General features: G+C 45.7%; 1 protein-coding gene across 1 annotated transcript in view; it reads right to left on the reverse strand.

Annotated features, from left to right (window-relative positions):
* The window catches only part of LOC144327627 (uncharacterized), a 365,071-nt gene that overhangs the window by 58,520 nt on the left and 289,038 nt on the right, over positions 1-17,513 (reverse strand). The window lies entirely within an intron of this gene.

Here is a 17,513-nt window from a genome sequence, read left to right on the forward strand (position 1 = left end):
GAAATGCTAAAAGTGTTCTCCGGGGCAAGGGGAGCTGCTGAGAAATTGAACTACGGGCTCAAAATGTTACTTTTTTAAAAAGTCGCTGCCATTATAGGCATTGCCATTCAAATGGTGTGCATGCATCCTGTGATTGATAGTGCAAGGCGGGCCTTACCTGGTGCCCACCAATATTTTATTCAAGTCGGCACCACTGGGTTGGGTGGTTTCCAAATTAAATAAATACATAAATCTCCTTCCTTTGCACATGTTCCAGCTTGTCTATATCCTCATTTATTCTTTTTAAAATTTATTTGCCCTTCATCTGAAGATTTTACATTGCAAACATACAATGTTGCATTTTATTCTTAAATTACTTTTGGCATTCTAGCACTTTGGGAGAAACATTCTCAATAGTGGTCTATGCTTTACACTAAGCGGGAAGGTCAAATAATGAGTGAAAAATGAAGTTTTGCTTCTGCCTCTTTTGTGTGTTCCCAGGTGTCAAAGCTAGCTCTCCTCTGGTCTCACACCTCCATCATATCACAGCAGCAACAATCTCTGGTGAATCCCTGTAGGGCTTTCATATTGACCATGTCACCTTGTAGTGGCACAGGTTTGGACATTTCTTGAGAGAGATGTCTTTGCCTTGGCCTTTCTATGGGATTTTTATTATTATAGGCTCTGGTCTTCCACTCTAGGGAAGTTGCTCAGTTGTTCCTAAGGGACCAAAAAGCTAATTGCAGCCTGGATACACTTGCCCATTCAAAAGGAGTCCAATTAGAATTTATATAGCCCCATGGCTCGCCGACGTGGAGTTCCGGCCCCACCTGGTGGTGGCAGTCAGCCTGGACCTTGTACGCATCCTTGGCCTGGCGCAGTTGCTCCTGTGATGGCCTGGGAATCTGATTCAGAGGTTGAACTGGAGGAATCCCAGCCTGCACAGGAGTCCCCGCCTCCAGGGCCGGCTGAGCCGGGGCAGGGCCTTGAATCTGAAGGGCCCGCACCTGTGCTGGATCATCAGGAGCAGACACCAGATGAATCCACTCTGGCTCCGGGGGTGATTGAGGACCCATTGCCTGCAGGTGCTCCTCTCCCAGCCCTGTCAATTGACAAGACAGCTCCTGCGCTTGGGTGCCGTTACTCAGGAGACTCAGCCCTTGGTCCTGTGTCACCAGCAGCACCGGGAGGTGCGCACCTTGGACATTGCCACCATGCCCCGGTTTCCCCTGATGCTCGGGATGGACTGGCTGGAATCTCACAATCTTCAGATCGACTGGGTCAATCAGACTGTGCTCTTCCCAGACCCGTGTCCCCATGCTCGGTCCAAGATGCTAGCAGTCGCCCCCACGGGGGAAGCTGCATCAATGCTCCCCGCTGTTGACCAGGACTACCTAGAAGTGTTTGAGGAACAGGGGGCAGACCAGCTGCCACCTCATTGATCTTTCAACTGCGGCATGGAACTCCAGCCCGGGGTGCCACTGCCTGTGAGCTGCCTATACTCTCTTACAGAGCCAGAGCACTAAGCCTTGTAGGACTTCCTGTTGGAGGGGGATTTCCAGCCGGTGGCAGAGGACAGAGTGACTCCAGAAGACATAGGTGTAAAAACCTAAATTATTTTCTAAAACTTGGTACACATAAAACATTGGTAAACTTGGTACTTAAACAGTTGATATTCACACTACCCTTTCCAGCTGACTCATGCACTGTTCCATCAGCTAGTACTACATTTACAGATTTACAAGGCTGCTTTTCTACAAGGGTTTGTGCAGACTTAACAAAAATGTTTGTCGCTGCTGAGTCTAAAATCCAGTCTTGTCCAACGTCGTGACTGGTGCCTCGAACTGCTGCAGAAAATACTGGACTCGACTCTTCCTGTCTCCTCGCTTCCCAGCAAACGCAGACCGCCCTTTTCTTGTGCTTTCTCCCACAGACACAGTGCACTGACGTACTAAATGCTTAGGTGACCCACAACGATAGCATCTTCTGACTGTGAAAGCTGCTTCCTCTCTGTGGTCTACAACCTCTTTAAGGTTGCCGCTCCTCATCAGTTGCATATCTTTTATTGGACTGCCTCCCATTTCTGGAGTTACGGTGAGGGGTTGTGGCCTTCCTCTCATGGCGTCTTTCTTCCTCATCAAGCAAATGCCCAGTTAAGAAATGCATTGTTAATTGGCTTTCTGGAATTGCCTCCAAAGTCATCACTAAATTGTCCCATGACTCAGGAAGTGAAGACAGCACAATATAAACCTTTCTCTGTTCAGAAAAATGTTCCCCAAGTTCATTTAACTGTGAAAATAAATCACGCATTCTTTGAAGGTGTGTTGAAACACATTCACCCTCACTTAGTCTGGCTCGGTACAGAGCTCTCATTAGAGTAATTTTGCTGCCAGCAGTGTCTCTAATATGTATTGCTCTCAGTGCTTGCCAAATCTCACTTGCTGCTTCAAGGTCTTGCACATGAGATAACTGAGACTTCTCTAAACTCAAAATTAAATTGGCATAGGCTTTGTCCTCCAGCCTTTGGTCTGCTTCATCTACTTCTTCATCCTTTTCATCTTTTACAGGAGGGTTAACAATAACAGTCCAACATTGTTCTTTCTTTAAAAACGCCTGCATCTGTAAACTCCATGACATATAATTGGACTCTCCCAGTTTCTCTACTGGAAAATAGGAAGCCCCCCCTTGAGCTCCAGCACCAAGTCCAGCCATGGCTCCACCCAGCTTTCAGCTTTCCACTCAGTCCTTACTCACACGTGGCTTGAAGAAATGTTCGGCTCCTGGTCTCAAACAGACACTCCCTGCCGATGCCTTCACACAGCCAGCTGCTTGAGAAACGCTGAGTTGCTTCCAGTCTCTGGGTTCTTTTCACACTCTGTCTCTGCCTACTCAGGACTGGGGACTGGGCCCATAACCTGTTGGAGGGGGAGTTCCAGCTGGTGGCAGAGGACAGAGTGACTCCAGAAGACATAGGTGTAAAAACCCAAACTAAAACGAAGACTTTATTACTAAACAATAAACACAAACTCTGGTGGGTGTTATTCCTGCAGGCAGGTTATAAAACTCATATTTTTTCCTTTATAGCAACGGCCAGCTGCAGCCAATTAACCCCAGAAACTTCTTAAAGGTATACACACATGTTTCTGTGCCGAATGTCCCCTAACACTTCCGTCGCAAGTGTTGGAAAACTAGCCCCCTCGAGAGCTGGCCTCTCCCCCTGCTCCTGGGACTTGTTTACCGTTGATCTTCCTCTGGCTGGCATCCCAGACAGACTAGGGAGATCTTGATAGGCGACATCTCCCAGCGTGGAAGATGCACACCCCCTTCTCCCCTTTCACAGGGGAAAGAAGAATAGTCAGAAAGTCCTTTTACATCTTGTTTATTTCTGACTTTACAGCTCAACAAAAAAAACATGTCCGATCAGTTCAAACTTCTCCAAGCAAGTGACTCAGACTTCCTTTACAAACGCAACAGGAAGGTCTCATATTACACACGGAACAAAGCTTTGTGTATCCCGTGAGCTGCCTGGAAAATTCTTTCCCAGGACTAGCCACATCATGTGATGTAAACAAGCTGGCAGTTTGCAGCTGCGTTGTACTCATATCGTAACATACTCCCCCATATGAATCAACGTTAGCTGCGAACAAAGCTTGATCCAGAGAAGAATACAAACAGTTGTTATACATGTAACAATCACGTGTTGTATCAGTTCGACCTTTGGAACTACCTGCCACTGGTTTCACCAGTGTAACTCTCTGGTTGTCTGTATTCCAAGGAATGAGTGCTTCTGCATTACCTTGGCTAGGGAAGGTAGTGTTACGCTTAGCAACACTCAGTTGTGTCTTTGTCTCTGACTTAGACACACCTTTAACTCGTCTTGAGTTGTCAACAATAGTAACACATGCAACAGCTGAGTTAGCAAACTCTTGAGAATACCTCTTGGGTGGTACGCCCTTTGTGGCTCTCTCAGACCTGCGTATTAGGTGCTGATCCTGTTTGCTGACTGGTTCATCCTCAGGACCTTTTGGAGAACCACGCCCAACAGTAAACAGTGGTTCAGTCACTTCTAGTCTAGCTTTAACCTGTGTGGGTCTAGACATTGTGTGAGAACCTTTCTCAATGATTGTGTCAACAGAACTCTCTGAGCTTTCTGTGTCAATTTCAGTACCAGAATAATCAGAATAATCAGAATTATCATCTGAATTGTCATCAGTGGGAAATGTGTGAAAAACCTCTCTCTCCTGTCCAGGAGTGCTCTCTAGAAACTTTGTGAGAATCACCTGACCAGATTCAAATAAAATTACTCTGTAGAGACCTTTTTCATAACCCACAAAAATGCCTTTTGCATTCTTAACCCCATGTGGAGTTTCAGTACGGACGTGAGATCCAAAAACCTTAAAATGTGTTACAGAAGGTTTCCTGTGGAATAGCTTCTCAAAAGGAGAACTTTCCATACCTTTTGAAACCTTTCTCACCCAAGTGTAACAAAAAGAAGATAAAGATTCAGCCCAGAACTCATGTGGTAAATGTGAACTCAGCAATTGTGCCTTCACGCCATCTGCTGGTGTAAGAATCTCATCTCTGTCAAATGCACTTGGACATCACCATCAGGTGCCAGTTGCATGTTCGTGAGCTTTTCAAAGTGCAGCAGTGCTGTGCCTGCGGCATCCCTTTGATGGATTCTCTGCAGCGTTTCCCAAACCTCGTGCGCGAATTGCAGATCTGCTATATGCACAAGTTGCTCATCAGAGACACACAGAACAATAGCCGACCTGGCTTTCACATTCTGAGAATTCCAAGCTGCTGTGGGTGCAGCTGGGACGGGATTTTCAATCACTCCAAATACCCTCTGACTCTGAAGCAGGGCTTTCATTTTCACAGACCATGAGGAATAATTTTCATTAGTTAGGGGAGGTGGGTAAGGTGAACCTGCCCCTTTCTTGGCATCCATCTTGAATCCAAGTTACAGCTTTCAGCCAAGAGCTGAAAAATCTAACAGTCTGTGATCAGTAAGCTTCGCTGAAAAACCAACAGCTTATTTCAGCCTCTGAGCTTTTTACAGCTCTGGCTTGCTTCTCTCTTGCCTCTGAAGCTAATGAGCCCATAAATCAGCCCGTAAAGTACTCACGACTTGTTGGCAGGCAACGGCAGTTTTATCAGCTCCCCTGGAATGCTTGGTATGTGGCCTTCTCTCCGCTCTGTTTAATCCAAAACAGCAGCCTTTCTCAGCGAACCGGAGAACGATTCAATCCGCGTTCACCATCAGCCATAAATGAGCAACCGTCAGGGGTCCGTGGAACGTCGTAAATCAGCAAAAAATGTCTTCACCGGGTGTTGCAGCTGTTACTTTGTAGCCACCATCCGCGTGCTACCACTTGTTGGAAAACTAGCCCCTTTGGGAGAGGCTGGCCTCTCCCCCTGCTCCCGGGACTTATTTACCGGTGATCTTCCTCTGGCTGGCATCCCAGACAGACCAGGGAGATCTTGATAGGTGATGTAAACAAGCTGGCAGTTTGCAGCTGCGTTGTACTCATATCGTAACAGCAAGAACCTGGAGCGTGGGTTCATTGGGCCCTCTACCACGCCCACCAACGCTCCAGTACTCTTTGTTAAGAAGTGTGGGGAGCTTCGTCCCTGCCATGATTACCAAGCCCTGAATAAGATTACCATCCCGTGTGCGAGTACTTGGAGCTTGCAAAGCTGACAGATGCAATAAGGGGTAAACCTAAAAAATTGGTGAAAGAAGAATGGGAATGTTTAAATAATTATTTAGGGGACAAGGGTTCAGCAAGAAATATCTGGCTATTTTTAGAATTATGCCGCATAGAGAAATGTTCCCCGATACCAAGATGAGGGATTCCTTTGGAATGCAGATAGAGATAATTGATAAGAATAATGATCTGTTGTGAGCTTGACGGAAGTGTACAATAGATGAGCCTTCCTGCTTTGGCTCATCTTCCTTTTTCTTTTTCTTTTTTTCTTTTTTCTTTTCTTTTATCCTTTCCATAGTTGCTTATGTTCTGTGTCATGTACTTTGATATTTTTTGTAGTTTTTAAAGTCCCCCCCCCATTACTATTAAGGAATTTTCCTTTGTAATTTTGCTTCTCTATATTTATATGTACCTGTTTAAAGCAAAATAAAAGTTTTTTTTAAAAAAAGATTACCATCCCGGACCAGTATCGCTTGCCCTTTATTGCGGAGTTGCTGGAGAGGGTGCAAGGGGCGCAGATGTTCACCAAGCTGGACCTTCGAGGGGCCTACAATTTGATTCGGATCCAAGCTGGGGATGAATGGAAGACAGCATTTGGGACCCGGTATGGGCAGTCCGAATACCTGGTAATGCCTTTCGGGTTGTGCAATGCGCCTGCCGTGTTCCAACAGTACATCAACCACGTGTTCCAGGACTTGCTAGACAAGTACGTGGTGGTGTAACTAGATGACATTCTGATTTACTCCCACGACTCAGCTCACCATGAGGGTCATGTCCGCTCCACGTTGCAGTGCTTGCGGGAGCAACGCCTGTATGCTAAGCTCAGCAAGTGAAAGTTCCACAAGTGGTCAGTGGACTTCCTCGGTCACCAACTCTCCCCTCATAGGGTGCAGATGTATCCCGGGAAGGTGGCAGCAGTTCAGAAGTGGGCGGCACCCCGGAACCGCAAGGACCTACAGCGGTTCCTGGGTTTCGCCAACTATTATTGGACCTTCATTGTGGACTATGCTCATCGTGCCACCCCCACTGACCCGACTGCTGTGCCCCAAGACACCGTTCTCCTGGGACAAGGAGGCAGAGGTGGCGTTTCAGGGGTTGAAAGCCTGTCTCCAGAGGGCGCCGCTTTTACAGCATCCTAATCCCTCTCGTCCCTTCATGGTGGAGACCAACGCCTCCAGTACGGCTCTCGGTGCCGTCTTGTCCCAGCAGCATGGACCTGATGTGCTGCTATTACTCTGTGCCTACTATTCCTGCCAGCTTCTTCTGGCAGAGTGTAACTATACCGTGTGGGAGCGGGAACTACTGGCCAACAAAGTGGCCTTTGAGGTCTGGGGCCATCATTTTGAGGGGGCAAGACACCTGGTGGAAGTGAGAACAGACCACCGGAACCTGGAGTACCTCCAGACTGGGTCGACCACTTGGCATTGGAGGAGTTCACTTACAACAATGTGGTGAACGGCTCCACCCAGCAGACCCTGTTCCAGGCCACTTACGGTTACCATCCGTGTTTGTTCCCGGACATGCTGCCAGCATCTGTGGACCCCACGGTGACTGATTGGCTCCAGGAGCTCCAGTGTCAGCACCAACTATTGATGGAGCTGTCTGGTCCCAGGGGGGGTTACCATGAGGCGTGGTCAGAGTCCGGTCCTGGGTTGAGGGTCTGGAAACTGTCCACCAAAGGCGAAGCAGGGTCCAAAGCAAGAAGCCGGGTGTGAAGCCGGGCAGAAACAGGTTTCCAACATGTTGCTCCCGCAACCTGAGACTGGGCTGTGTGATGGCCTGGGAATCCGATTCAGAGGCCGAACCGGAGGAACTCCAGCCTGCACAGGAGTCCCCGCCTCCAGGGCCGGCTAAGCGGGGGCAGGGCCTTGACTCTGTGGCACCTGCACCTGTGGCGGATCCTCAGGAACAGGCACCAGGTGAATCTACTCTGATTCTGGAGGGGATTGAGGACACATTGTCTACAGGTGCGCCTCTCCCAGCCCTGTCAGGGGAAGGCGAGTCTCCCCCTGGGTCCAGTAACCCTCCAGCCTCTCCTGAGCTGCAGAGGCTCAGGGCAGAGAGGCGGAGGGAACTGGTTTCTCCCAGGAGGAGTGCTCGCCTTAAGGCCAGAAAAGGTGGGTCACCTGAGGGCCGGGACTGCCCCTGGCCTCCGGTTCAGCCTCTGAATCAGATTCCCAGGCCATCACAGGAGCAACTGTGCCAGGCCAAGGATGTGTACAAGGTCCAGCTATGTGCACTGCTACATCTGCAAACAGCTTTAAGAGGCCTGACATGCAAGTCTCTTAAGATTTACATGAAGGCATCCATTTACAACATACCAGGTTATTATTTGTGAGGCAGCAATTATTTAGAAAAAAATTATATCCCCAAAGGGGGGAATTGTTATAAGAATTTTTAGGTTAGAGAGAGACAGAGAGAGATCTAAATGTACCAAGCAAACACATATGTAAATATATAAACCACATGTCCAAAACCCACAAGAAAAGTCCTAAAGCCGTTTTGACTCTTTCAGTCACCTCAAATATTTCTCTACAAGGTCGAAGGAAATGCAGAAACCTCCCCATTGTCTCTGTCCTCACAAATCCTGCCTTAAGGGCACATTTAAGGTGTGAATAGGGTGAGCCTGTGACCTGGCTCAGGAATGAAGTATTATCATTACAAAAGAATAGCCAGCCTTCCCAGGTAATCTAGTCAAGTGGCCATTAACAGGTAACCTGGCAGACAAGGTAAAAACAACACTCAGATTTCTGTTGTAGACCGCCTTTTCCTTGATGTTATGTGTGATGTTTCTGTTGGAAAACTTGCCCCCTCGGGTGAGGCTGGCCTCTCCCCCTGCTCCCAGGACTTGTTTACCGGTGATCCTCTCTGGCTGACATCCCGGACAGTCCAGGGAGATCTTGATAGGTGACATCCCCTGGAATGGAAGATGCACACCCCCTTTGCATACCAGCAGGAGAATGAAGATAGTCAGAAAGGCTTTTTACATCTTGTTTATTTCTGACTGTACATCTCCACAAAAAACATGTCCGATCAGTTCAGTCTCCTTCGAGCAAGTGACACAGACTTCCTCCACATACGCAACAGGAAGGTCTCATATTACACTGAGAACAAAGCCTTGTGAATCCCCTGAACTGCCTGGAAGATTCTTTCCCAGGACTAGCCACATCATATGATGTAAACACTGAGCTGCCTGTATGCAGCTGCATTGTACTCATATCCTGACAGTTTCTGGGGGTGGTCTTGAACTCCAGGTTGGGCAATTAAAAATGTCTCTATTAAGGGCTTGCACACATGGCTCGGGGTCCTCCTCCTCTGTCCTGCCTGTGGGTGGAGAACCCTGTTGCAACAGTTAATAAAGAACAGGCTTACTAGCTGCTTTGCTTCTCAATATTCTCTGGTTGGTCTCTGTTATTTTCTCTTACCGACAGAGAACCTACAAAAGGACTGTATATGGGCCCATAAGGAAAAAGGAGCAGGTTTTTTCCCCTTATATCACCTGCAATCATGTCTGCTGTGTTAGCAATTCACTCCTCCCGTTGTTGAATATGTGGCTAGTATGGCACGTGCCCCTGTTTACTTTCCTAGGCTTGGGAATTGTAAGAACGGAAGTCAGTCTTATCTCTTCCGCTCTGCTGTGCTTTTGCACTGTTCTTTGTCTCCCTGTCTGTTGCTGAAGAAGAGAGAGGATGCCATTATGATCCATTTGGTGTTGTCTGCAAATGTGATGAGCATCCCCTCAGTTCCTTCATCCATGTCATTTATCAAGACGTTGTTCAACAACAGTCCCAGGACAGAACCCTGCAGCACCCCTCTGGTCACTTTTCCCCAGGATGAGGAGGAACCATGAAAGAGTCCTCTTTGGGTTTGGTCAGTCAAATCCACATAAGTTACCTCATTCAGCCACACTTTACCAGCTTCCTCACATAAATATCACAGAGGACTCTGTCAAAAGCCTTACTGAAATCTAGATGCACTATTTCCACAGCAGTCTCCTGATCAACAAAGTTTGTAACTCCATCCAAAAAAAGAAAAGAAGAGATTTCTCTGGCTTGTCTTGTTTTTGAGAAAGCCATGCTTTCATCCTGTATGCTTATAATGTAAAATCTTCAGATGAAGGGCAAATACATTTTAAAGAAGAATAAATGAGGATATAGACAAACTGGAATATTTGCAAAGGTAGGTGATTTATGTATTTATTTAATCTGTAAACCACCCAACCCAGTGGTGCCAACTTGAATAAAATATTGGTGGAGAGCCAGGTAAGTCCCGCCTGGACAGGAGAGAGAGGTTTTTCACACATTTCCCACTGATGACAATTCAGATGATAATTCTGATTATTCTGATTATTCTGGTACTGAAATTGACACAGAAAGCTCAGAGAGTTCTGTTGACACAATCATTGAGAAAGGTTCTCACACAATGTCTAGACCCACACAGGTTAAAGCTAGACTAGAAGTGACTGAACCACTGTTTACTGTTGGGCGTGGTTCTCCAAAAGGTCCTGAGGATGAACCAGTCAGCAAACAGGATCAGCACCTAATACGCAGGTCTGAGAGAGCCACAAAGGGCGTACCACCCAAGAGGTATTCTCAAGAGTTTGCTAACTCAGCTGTTGCATGTGTTACTATTGTTGACAACTCAAGACGAGTTAAAGGTGTGTCTAAGTCAGAGACAAAGACACAACTGAGTGTTGCTAAGCGTAACACTACCTTCCCTAGCCAAGGTAATGCAGAAGCACTCATTCCTTGGAATACAGACAACCAGAGAGTTACACTGGTGAAACCAGTGGCAGGTAGTTCCAAAGGTCGAACTGATACAACACGTGATTGTTACATGTATAACAACTGTTTGTATTCTTCTCTGGATCAAGCTTTGTTCGCAGCTAACGTTGATTCATATGGGGGAGTATGTTACGATATGAGTACAACGCAGCTGCAAACTGCCAGCTTGTTTACATCACATGATGTGGCTAGTCCTGGGAAAGAATTTTCCAGGCAGCTCACGGGATACACAAAGCTTTGTTCCGTGTGTAATATGAGACCTTCCTGTTGCGTTTGTAAAGGAAGTCTGAGTCACTTGCTTGGAGAAGTTTGAACTGATCGGACATGTTTTTTTTGTTGAGCTGTAAAGTCAGAAATAAACAAGATGTAAAAGGACTTTCTGACTATTCTTCTTTCCCCTGTGAAAGGGGAGAAGGGGGTGTGCATCTTCCACGCTGGGAGATGTCGCCTATCAAGATCTCCCTAGTCTGTCTGGGATGCCAGCCAGAGGAAGATCAACGGTAAACAAGTCCCAGGAGCAGGGGGAGAGGCCAGCTCTCGAGGGGGCTAGTTTTCCAACACTTGCGACGGAAGTGTTAGGGGACATTCGGCACAGAAACATGTGTGTATACCTTTAAGAAGTTTCTGGGGTTAATTGGCTGCAGCTGGCCGTTGCTATAAAGGAAAAAATATGAGTTTTATAACCTGCCTGCAGGAATAACACCCACCAGAGTTTGTGTTTATTGTTTAGTAATAAAGTCTTCGTTTTAGTTTGGGTTTTTACACCTATGTCTTCTGGAGTCACTCTGTCCTCTGCCACCAGCTGGAACTCCCCCTCCAACAGGTTATGGGCCCAGTCCCCAGTCCTGAGTAGGCAGAGACAGAGTGTGAAAAGAACCCAGAGACTGGAAGCAACTCAGCGTTTCTCAAGCAGCTGGCTGTGTGAAGGCATCGGCAGGGAGTGTCTGTTTGAGACCAGGAGCCGAACATTTCTTCAAGCCACGTGTGAGTAAGGACTGAGTGGAAAGCTGAAAGCTGGGTGGAGCCATGGCTGGACTTGGTGCTGGAGCTCAAGGGGGGGCTTCCTATTTTCCAGTAGAGAAACTGGGAGAGTCCAATTATATGTCATGGAGTTTACAGATGCAGGCGTTTTTAAAGAAAGAACAATGTTGGACTGTTATTGTTAACCCTCCTGTAAAAGATGAAAAGGATGAAGAAGTAGATGAAGCAGACCAAAGGCTGGAGGACAAAGCCTATGCCAATTTAATTTTGAGTTTAGAGAAGTCTCAGTTATCTCATGTGCAAGACCTTGAAGCAGCAAGTGAGATTTGGCAAGCACTGAGAGCAATACATATTAGAGACACTGCTGGCAGCAAAATTACTCTAATGAGAGCTCTGTACCGAGCCAGACTAAGTGAGGGTGAATGTGTTTCAACACACCTTCAAAGAATGCGTGATTTATTTTCACAGTTAAATGAACTTGGGGAACATTTTTCTGAACAGAGAAAGGTTTATATTGTGCTGTCTTCACTTCCTGAGTCATGGGACAATTTAGTGATGACTTTGGAGGCAATTCCAGAAAGCCAATTAACAATGCATTTCTTAACTGGGCATTTGCTTGATGAGGAAGAAAGACGCCATGAGAGGAAGGCCACAACCCCTCACCGTAACTCCAGAAATGGGAGGCAGTCCAATAAAAGATATGCAACTGATGAGGAGCGGCAACCTTAAAGAGGTTGTAGACCACAGAGAGGAAGCAGCTTTCACAGTCAGAAGATGCTATCGTTGTGGGTCACCTAAGCATTTAGTACGTCAGTGCACTGTGTCTGTGGGAGAAAGCACAAGAAAAGGGCGGTCTGCGTTTGCTGGGAAGCGAGGAGACAGGAAGAGTCGAGTCCAGTATTTTCTGCAGCAGTTCGAGGCACCAGTCACGACGTTGGACAAGACTGGATTTTAGACTCAGCAGCGACAAACATTTTTGTTAAGTCTGCACAAACCCTTGTAGAAAAGCAGCCTTGTAAATCTGTAAATGTAGTACTAGCTGATGGAACAGTGCATGAGTCAGCTGGAAAGGGTAGTGTGAATATCAACTGTTTAAGTACCAAGTTTACCAATGTTTTATGTGTACCAAGTTTTAGAAAATAATTTAGGTTTTTACACCTATGTCTTCTGGAGTCACTCTGTCCTCTGCCACCGGCTGGAAATCCCCCTCCAACAGGAAGTCCTACAAGGCTTAGTGCTCTGGCTCTGTAAGAGAGTATAGGCAGCTCACAGGCAGTGGCACCCCGGGCTGGAGTTCCATGCCGCAGTTGAAAGATCAATGAGGTGGCAGCTGGTCTGCCCCCTGTTCCTCAAACACTTCTAGGTAGTCCTGGTCAACAGCGGGGAGCATTGATGCAGCTTCCCCCGTGGGGGCGACTGCTAGCATCTTGGACCGAGCATGGGGACACGGGTCTGGGAAGAGCACAGTCTGATTGACCCAGTCGATCTGAAGATTGTGAGATTCCAGCCAGTCCATCCCGAGCATCAGGGGAAACCGGGGCATGGTGGCAATGTCCAAGGTGCGCACCTCCCGGTGCTGCTGGTGACACAGGACCAAGGGCTGAGTCTCCTGAGTAACGGCACCCAAGCGCAGGAGCTGTCTTGTCAATTGACAGGGCTGGGAGAGGAGCACCTGCAGGCAATGGGTCCTCAATCACCCCCGGAGCCAGAGTGGATTCATCTGGTGTCTGCTCCTGATGATCCAGCACAGGTGCGGGCCCTTCAGATTCAAGGCCCTGCCCCGGCTCAGCCGGCCCTGGAGGCGGGGACTCCTGTGCAGGCTGGGATTCCTCCAGTTCAACCTCTGAATCAGATTCCCAGGCCATCACAGGAGCAACTGCGCCAGGCCAAGGATGCGTACAAGGTCCAGGCTGACTGCCACCACCAGGTGGGGCCGGAACTCCACGTCGGCGAGCCATGGGGCTATATAAATTCTAATTGGACTCCTTTTGAATGGGCAAGTGTATCCAGGCTGCAATTAGCTTTTTGGTCCCTTAGGAACAACTGAGCAACTTCCCTAGAGTGGAAGACCAGAGCCTATAATAATAAAAATCCCATAGAAAGGCCAAGGCAAAGACATCTCTCTCAAGAAATGTCCAAACCTGTGCCACTACAAGGTGACATGGTCAATATGAAAGCCCTACAGGGATTCACCAGAGATTGTTGCTGCTGTGATATGATGGAGGTGTGAGACCAGAGGAGAGCTAGCTTTGACACCTGGGAACACACAAAAGAGGCAGAAGCAAAACTTCATTTTTCACTCATTATTTGACCTTCCCGCTTAGTGTAAAGCATAGACCACTATTGAGAATGTTTCTCCCAAAGTGCTAGAATGCCAAAAGTAATTTAAGAATAAAATGCAACATTGTATGTTTGCAATGTAAAATCTTCAGATGAAGGGCAAATAAATTTTAAAAAGAATAAATGAGGATATAGACAAGCTGGAACATGTGCAAAGGAAGGAGATTTATGTATTTATTTAATTTGGAAACCACCCAACCCAGTGGTGCCGACTTGAATAAAATATTGGTGGGCACCAGGTAAGGCCCGCCTTGCACTATCAATCACAGGATGCATGCACACCATTTGAATGGCAATGCCTATAATGGCAGCGACTTTTTAAAAAAGTAACATTTTGAGCCCGTAGTTCAATTTCTCAGCAGCTCCCCTTGCCCCGGAGAACACTTTTAGCATTTCATCTCCTCTACCTGTGGTATTGTTCAGCAGTGGGGAAAGTGACCTCTTCACACCGGATGTCCATTTGGTATGGCCCTTTCCAGGTTTTTTCCTGCCCCTTGTGTTTGTCTTTCATTTGTTTTCTCATATGTGTGTTGCCAGTAGAAGCCACAATTCTGTGGGTACTCAAGGTGGTGCAGAAAGCACCTAGAAGCTGACTAAAGGTTGAAGTGCCGATCAAACTTCAGTTTTGTGCTCTATAAATTCCAATTAGGAGTACTGGGGGTGGTTCAGATTCTGGGGCAGTGCTTTTGGCCAGCAGAGGGAATAACAGGGCCAGCCTACTTTCCCTTTAAAGCAAACTTGGGTCTCCAGCTGGTTTTGGACTACAACTCCCATCATCCCTAGCTAGCAGGACCAATGGGGAGGGATGATGGGAACTGTAGTCCGGGAGTTGCTGGGGACCCAAGTTTGGGAAAGCCCACTTTAAAGTAACTTTTGTGTTTGGCCCGCAAAGATGGGACCTGTCCACATTTGTATTTTCTTGCATTTTGTTTTTCTCATGACCTTTGTGCGGTTTATAAAAATTTCTTAAAAGGGCAAATTGAAAGCGAAATTGTATGGCAAGCAGTGGAAGAAAAAAAGGTTGCATTTCAAAAACACACACAAAGAAAACCTGGGGGGTGGCCTCCTCAAATATTTAATGGGGGGGGGACAAAGACCCCTTGGCATTTAGGAGAATGCTTAGAACATAAAAACACAACATAATAACACAAAACACCACATGTTAAAATAGTATTAGATGTTTTTTTTTCTTTCTTTTTTTTCTGCATAATTTTTATTGAATTTCAAAATACAGAACATAAATCAAATGAGTCAGTATTCATATTGTTCACAAAAAGTAAAAGATAAGACTTCCTTCTGTCATTCCACGAATTTTCCAGAGTAACATTAAATAATACATCCGCATTTCCTTGTTTGTAATGCCGCATGTTGTTCACATTCATCTGTTTTCCTTTGGCTTTACCCTTACTTTTTACAGAGCATCTTTATAACCCACCAGTGTTATCTCTTCATCCGTTAAGTTTTCCAGATATTTCGTAAGACTTTCCCAACTTTTGATAAACCTCTGATCTTTTATATATCTAATTTTACCTGTCATCCTGTCCATCTCCACATATTCTAACAATTTGGATCTCCATTCCTCCATTGTTGGTAAACTCTCTTGTTTCCAGTTTTTAGCTATCAGGACCCTTGCTGCCGTTGTAGCATATTGAAACAGTTTGTAATCCTTTTTCTTTATCTCTGTTCCTACCAGACCTAGTAGGAACGCCTCGGGTTTTTTAACAAAAGTGTATCTTAGTATTTTCTTCATTTCATTATATACACTCTCCCAGAACCCTTTGATCTTTTGGCATTCCCACCACATGTGGTAAAAAGTCCCCTCCCTGTCCTTGCATTTCCAACATTTGTTACAGGATCCATACATTTTAGCTAATTTGACCGGGGTCAAATACCAACGGTAAAACATTTTCATTAAATTCTCTTTAAGTAACACACAAGCTGTAAATTTAAGATGTTTTTTCCAGAGTTTTTCCCACTCTTCAAAGTAAATATTCCGGCCAAAATCTCTGGCCCAGTGCGTCATTACCGCCTTGACCTCCTCGTCAACTAAGTTCCAATCCAGTAATTGCTTATACATTTTAGATAAGATTTTTATGTTATCCCCCAGAATCTCAGTTTGGAATCTGGAATTTTTTTCGGCATATCCTTTGTCTTTGACGTCTTTTCTAAACATGTCGTTTATTTGGTGGTAGTGTAGCCAATCATATACTTGGGATTTGACCTGATCATATGGCCTCATCTTCCACTTTCCTTCCTCCTTCATTAACAGATGTTCATAAGTTGCCCATTTCTCCCTCATATTAATCTTTTTGACAGCCATAACCTCTAATGGAGATAGCCATTGGGGTGTTTTAGGTTCTAGCATATCCTTATATCTTTCCCATACCTCCATCAGAGGACCCCTAAATATATGATTTTCAAATCCCTTATGCCCCTTCTTTCGCCCATGCCATAGATAGGCATGCCATCCAAAGCGGTTGTCGTGCCCCTCCAAGTCTAACACTTCCCTGTCTTCCAATTTTATCCAAGTTTTGACCCAGCATAGGCACGATGCCTCATAGTAGAGTTTCAAGTCGGGCAGGGCGAAGCCTCCCCTTTCTTTCGTGTCTGTCAGTAGTTTAAACTTAACTCTCGGCTTCCTCCCCTGCCAGATAAATTTAGAGATCTCTCTATGCCAGGTTCTAAATATCTTTGTACCTTTTATGATTGGGATGTTTTGGAAGAGAAATAAGATTCTTGGTAGCACTGACATTTTGATTGTATCTATCCTTCCCCAAAAAGATAATTTGAGCCGGCCCCACACTTCTATATCTTTCTTAACTCCTTTCCATACTGGTTCATAATTGTTTTTGAAGAGATCTATGTTTCTTGGCGTTACCCATACCCCTAAATATTTCACCTTCTTTGTCACTTCTATTCCTGTTTCTTTCTGTAATTCCTCAATCTTATCTGCCTGCATGTTCTTAACTAGTATTTTTGTTTTCCTTTTGTTTAACTTAAAGCCCGCAACTTCCCCAAATTGTTCAAATTCTCTGAGTACCTCTTTTAATGAGCCCAATGGGTCTTCCATTGTTACAACCAGATCGTCTGCAAAAGCTTTAGTTTTATGTTCATGCTGGCCGACCCTGATTCCTTTAATTTCTTTGTTGTCTCTGATAGAATTTAGCAGGACCTCTAGTATCATTATAAAAACCAGTGGAGACAGTGGGCATCCCTGTCTTGTTCCTTTGGATACTGTTATTTCTTCTGTTTCCACCCCATTTATTATCAGTCTTGCTTTTTGTTCCGTATAAATAGCTTTTATCCCATTAAAAAATTCAGTGCCTACTTCCATGTGGTCCATGTGCTTCAACAGGAATTCCCAATTTACGTTATCAAACGCTTTCTCAGCGTCTACAAATAACAGTATACCTTGTTTATCGCATCTTTCTGTTAGGTATTCTATGATGTTTATAATATTCCTTATGTTATCTTTAATCTGCCTGTCCGGCAAGAAGCCAGCTTGGTCTCTATGAATGTTTTTTACCAGAATGACTTTGAGTCTCCTTGCCAGGACTCCCGTAAAAATCTTGTAGTCTACGTTTAATAAGGAAATCGGCCTGTAATTTTTAATTTGTTCTAAATCTGAATCTTGCTTTGGGATTAATGTGATCAGTGCCTCCTTCCACGACTCTGGTATTTCTCTTTCCTTTAGAATTTTGTTCATTACTTCCTGTAG

Source organism: Podarcis muralis, chromosome 4 (assembly GCF_964188315.1).
Source record: "Podarcis muralis chromosome 4, rPodMur119.hap1.1, whole genome shotgun sequence".
Lineage (NCBI taxonomy): Eukaryota > Metazoa > Chordata > Lepidosauria > Squamata > Lacertidae > Podarcis > Podarcis muralis.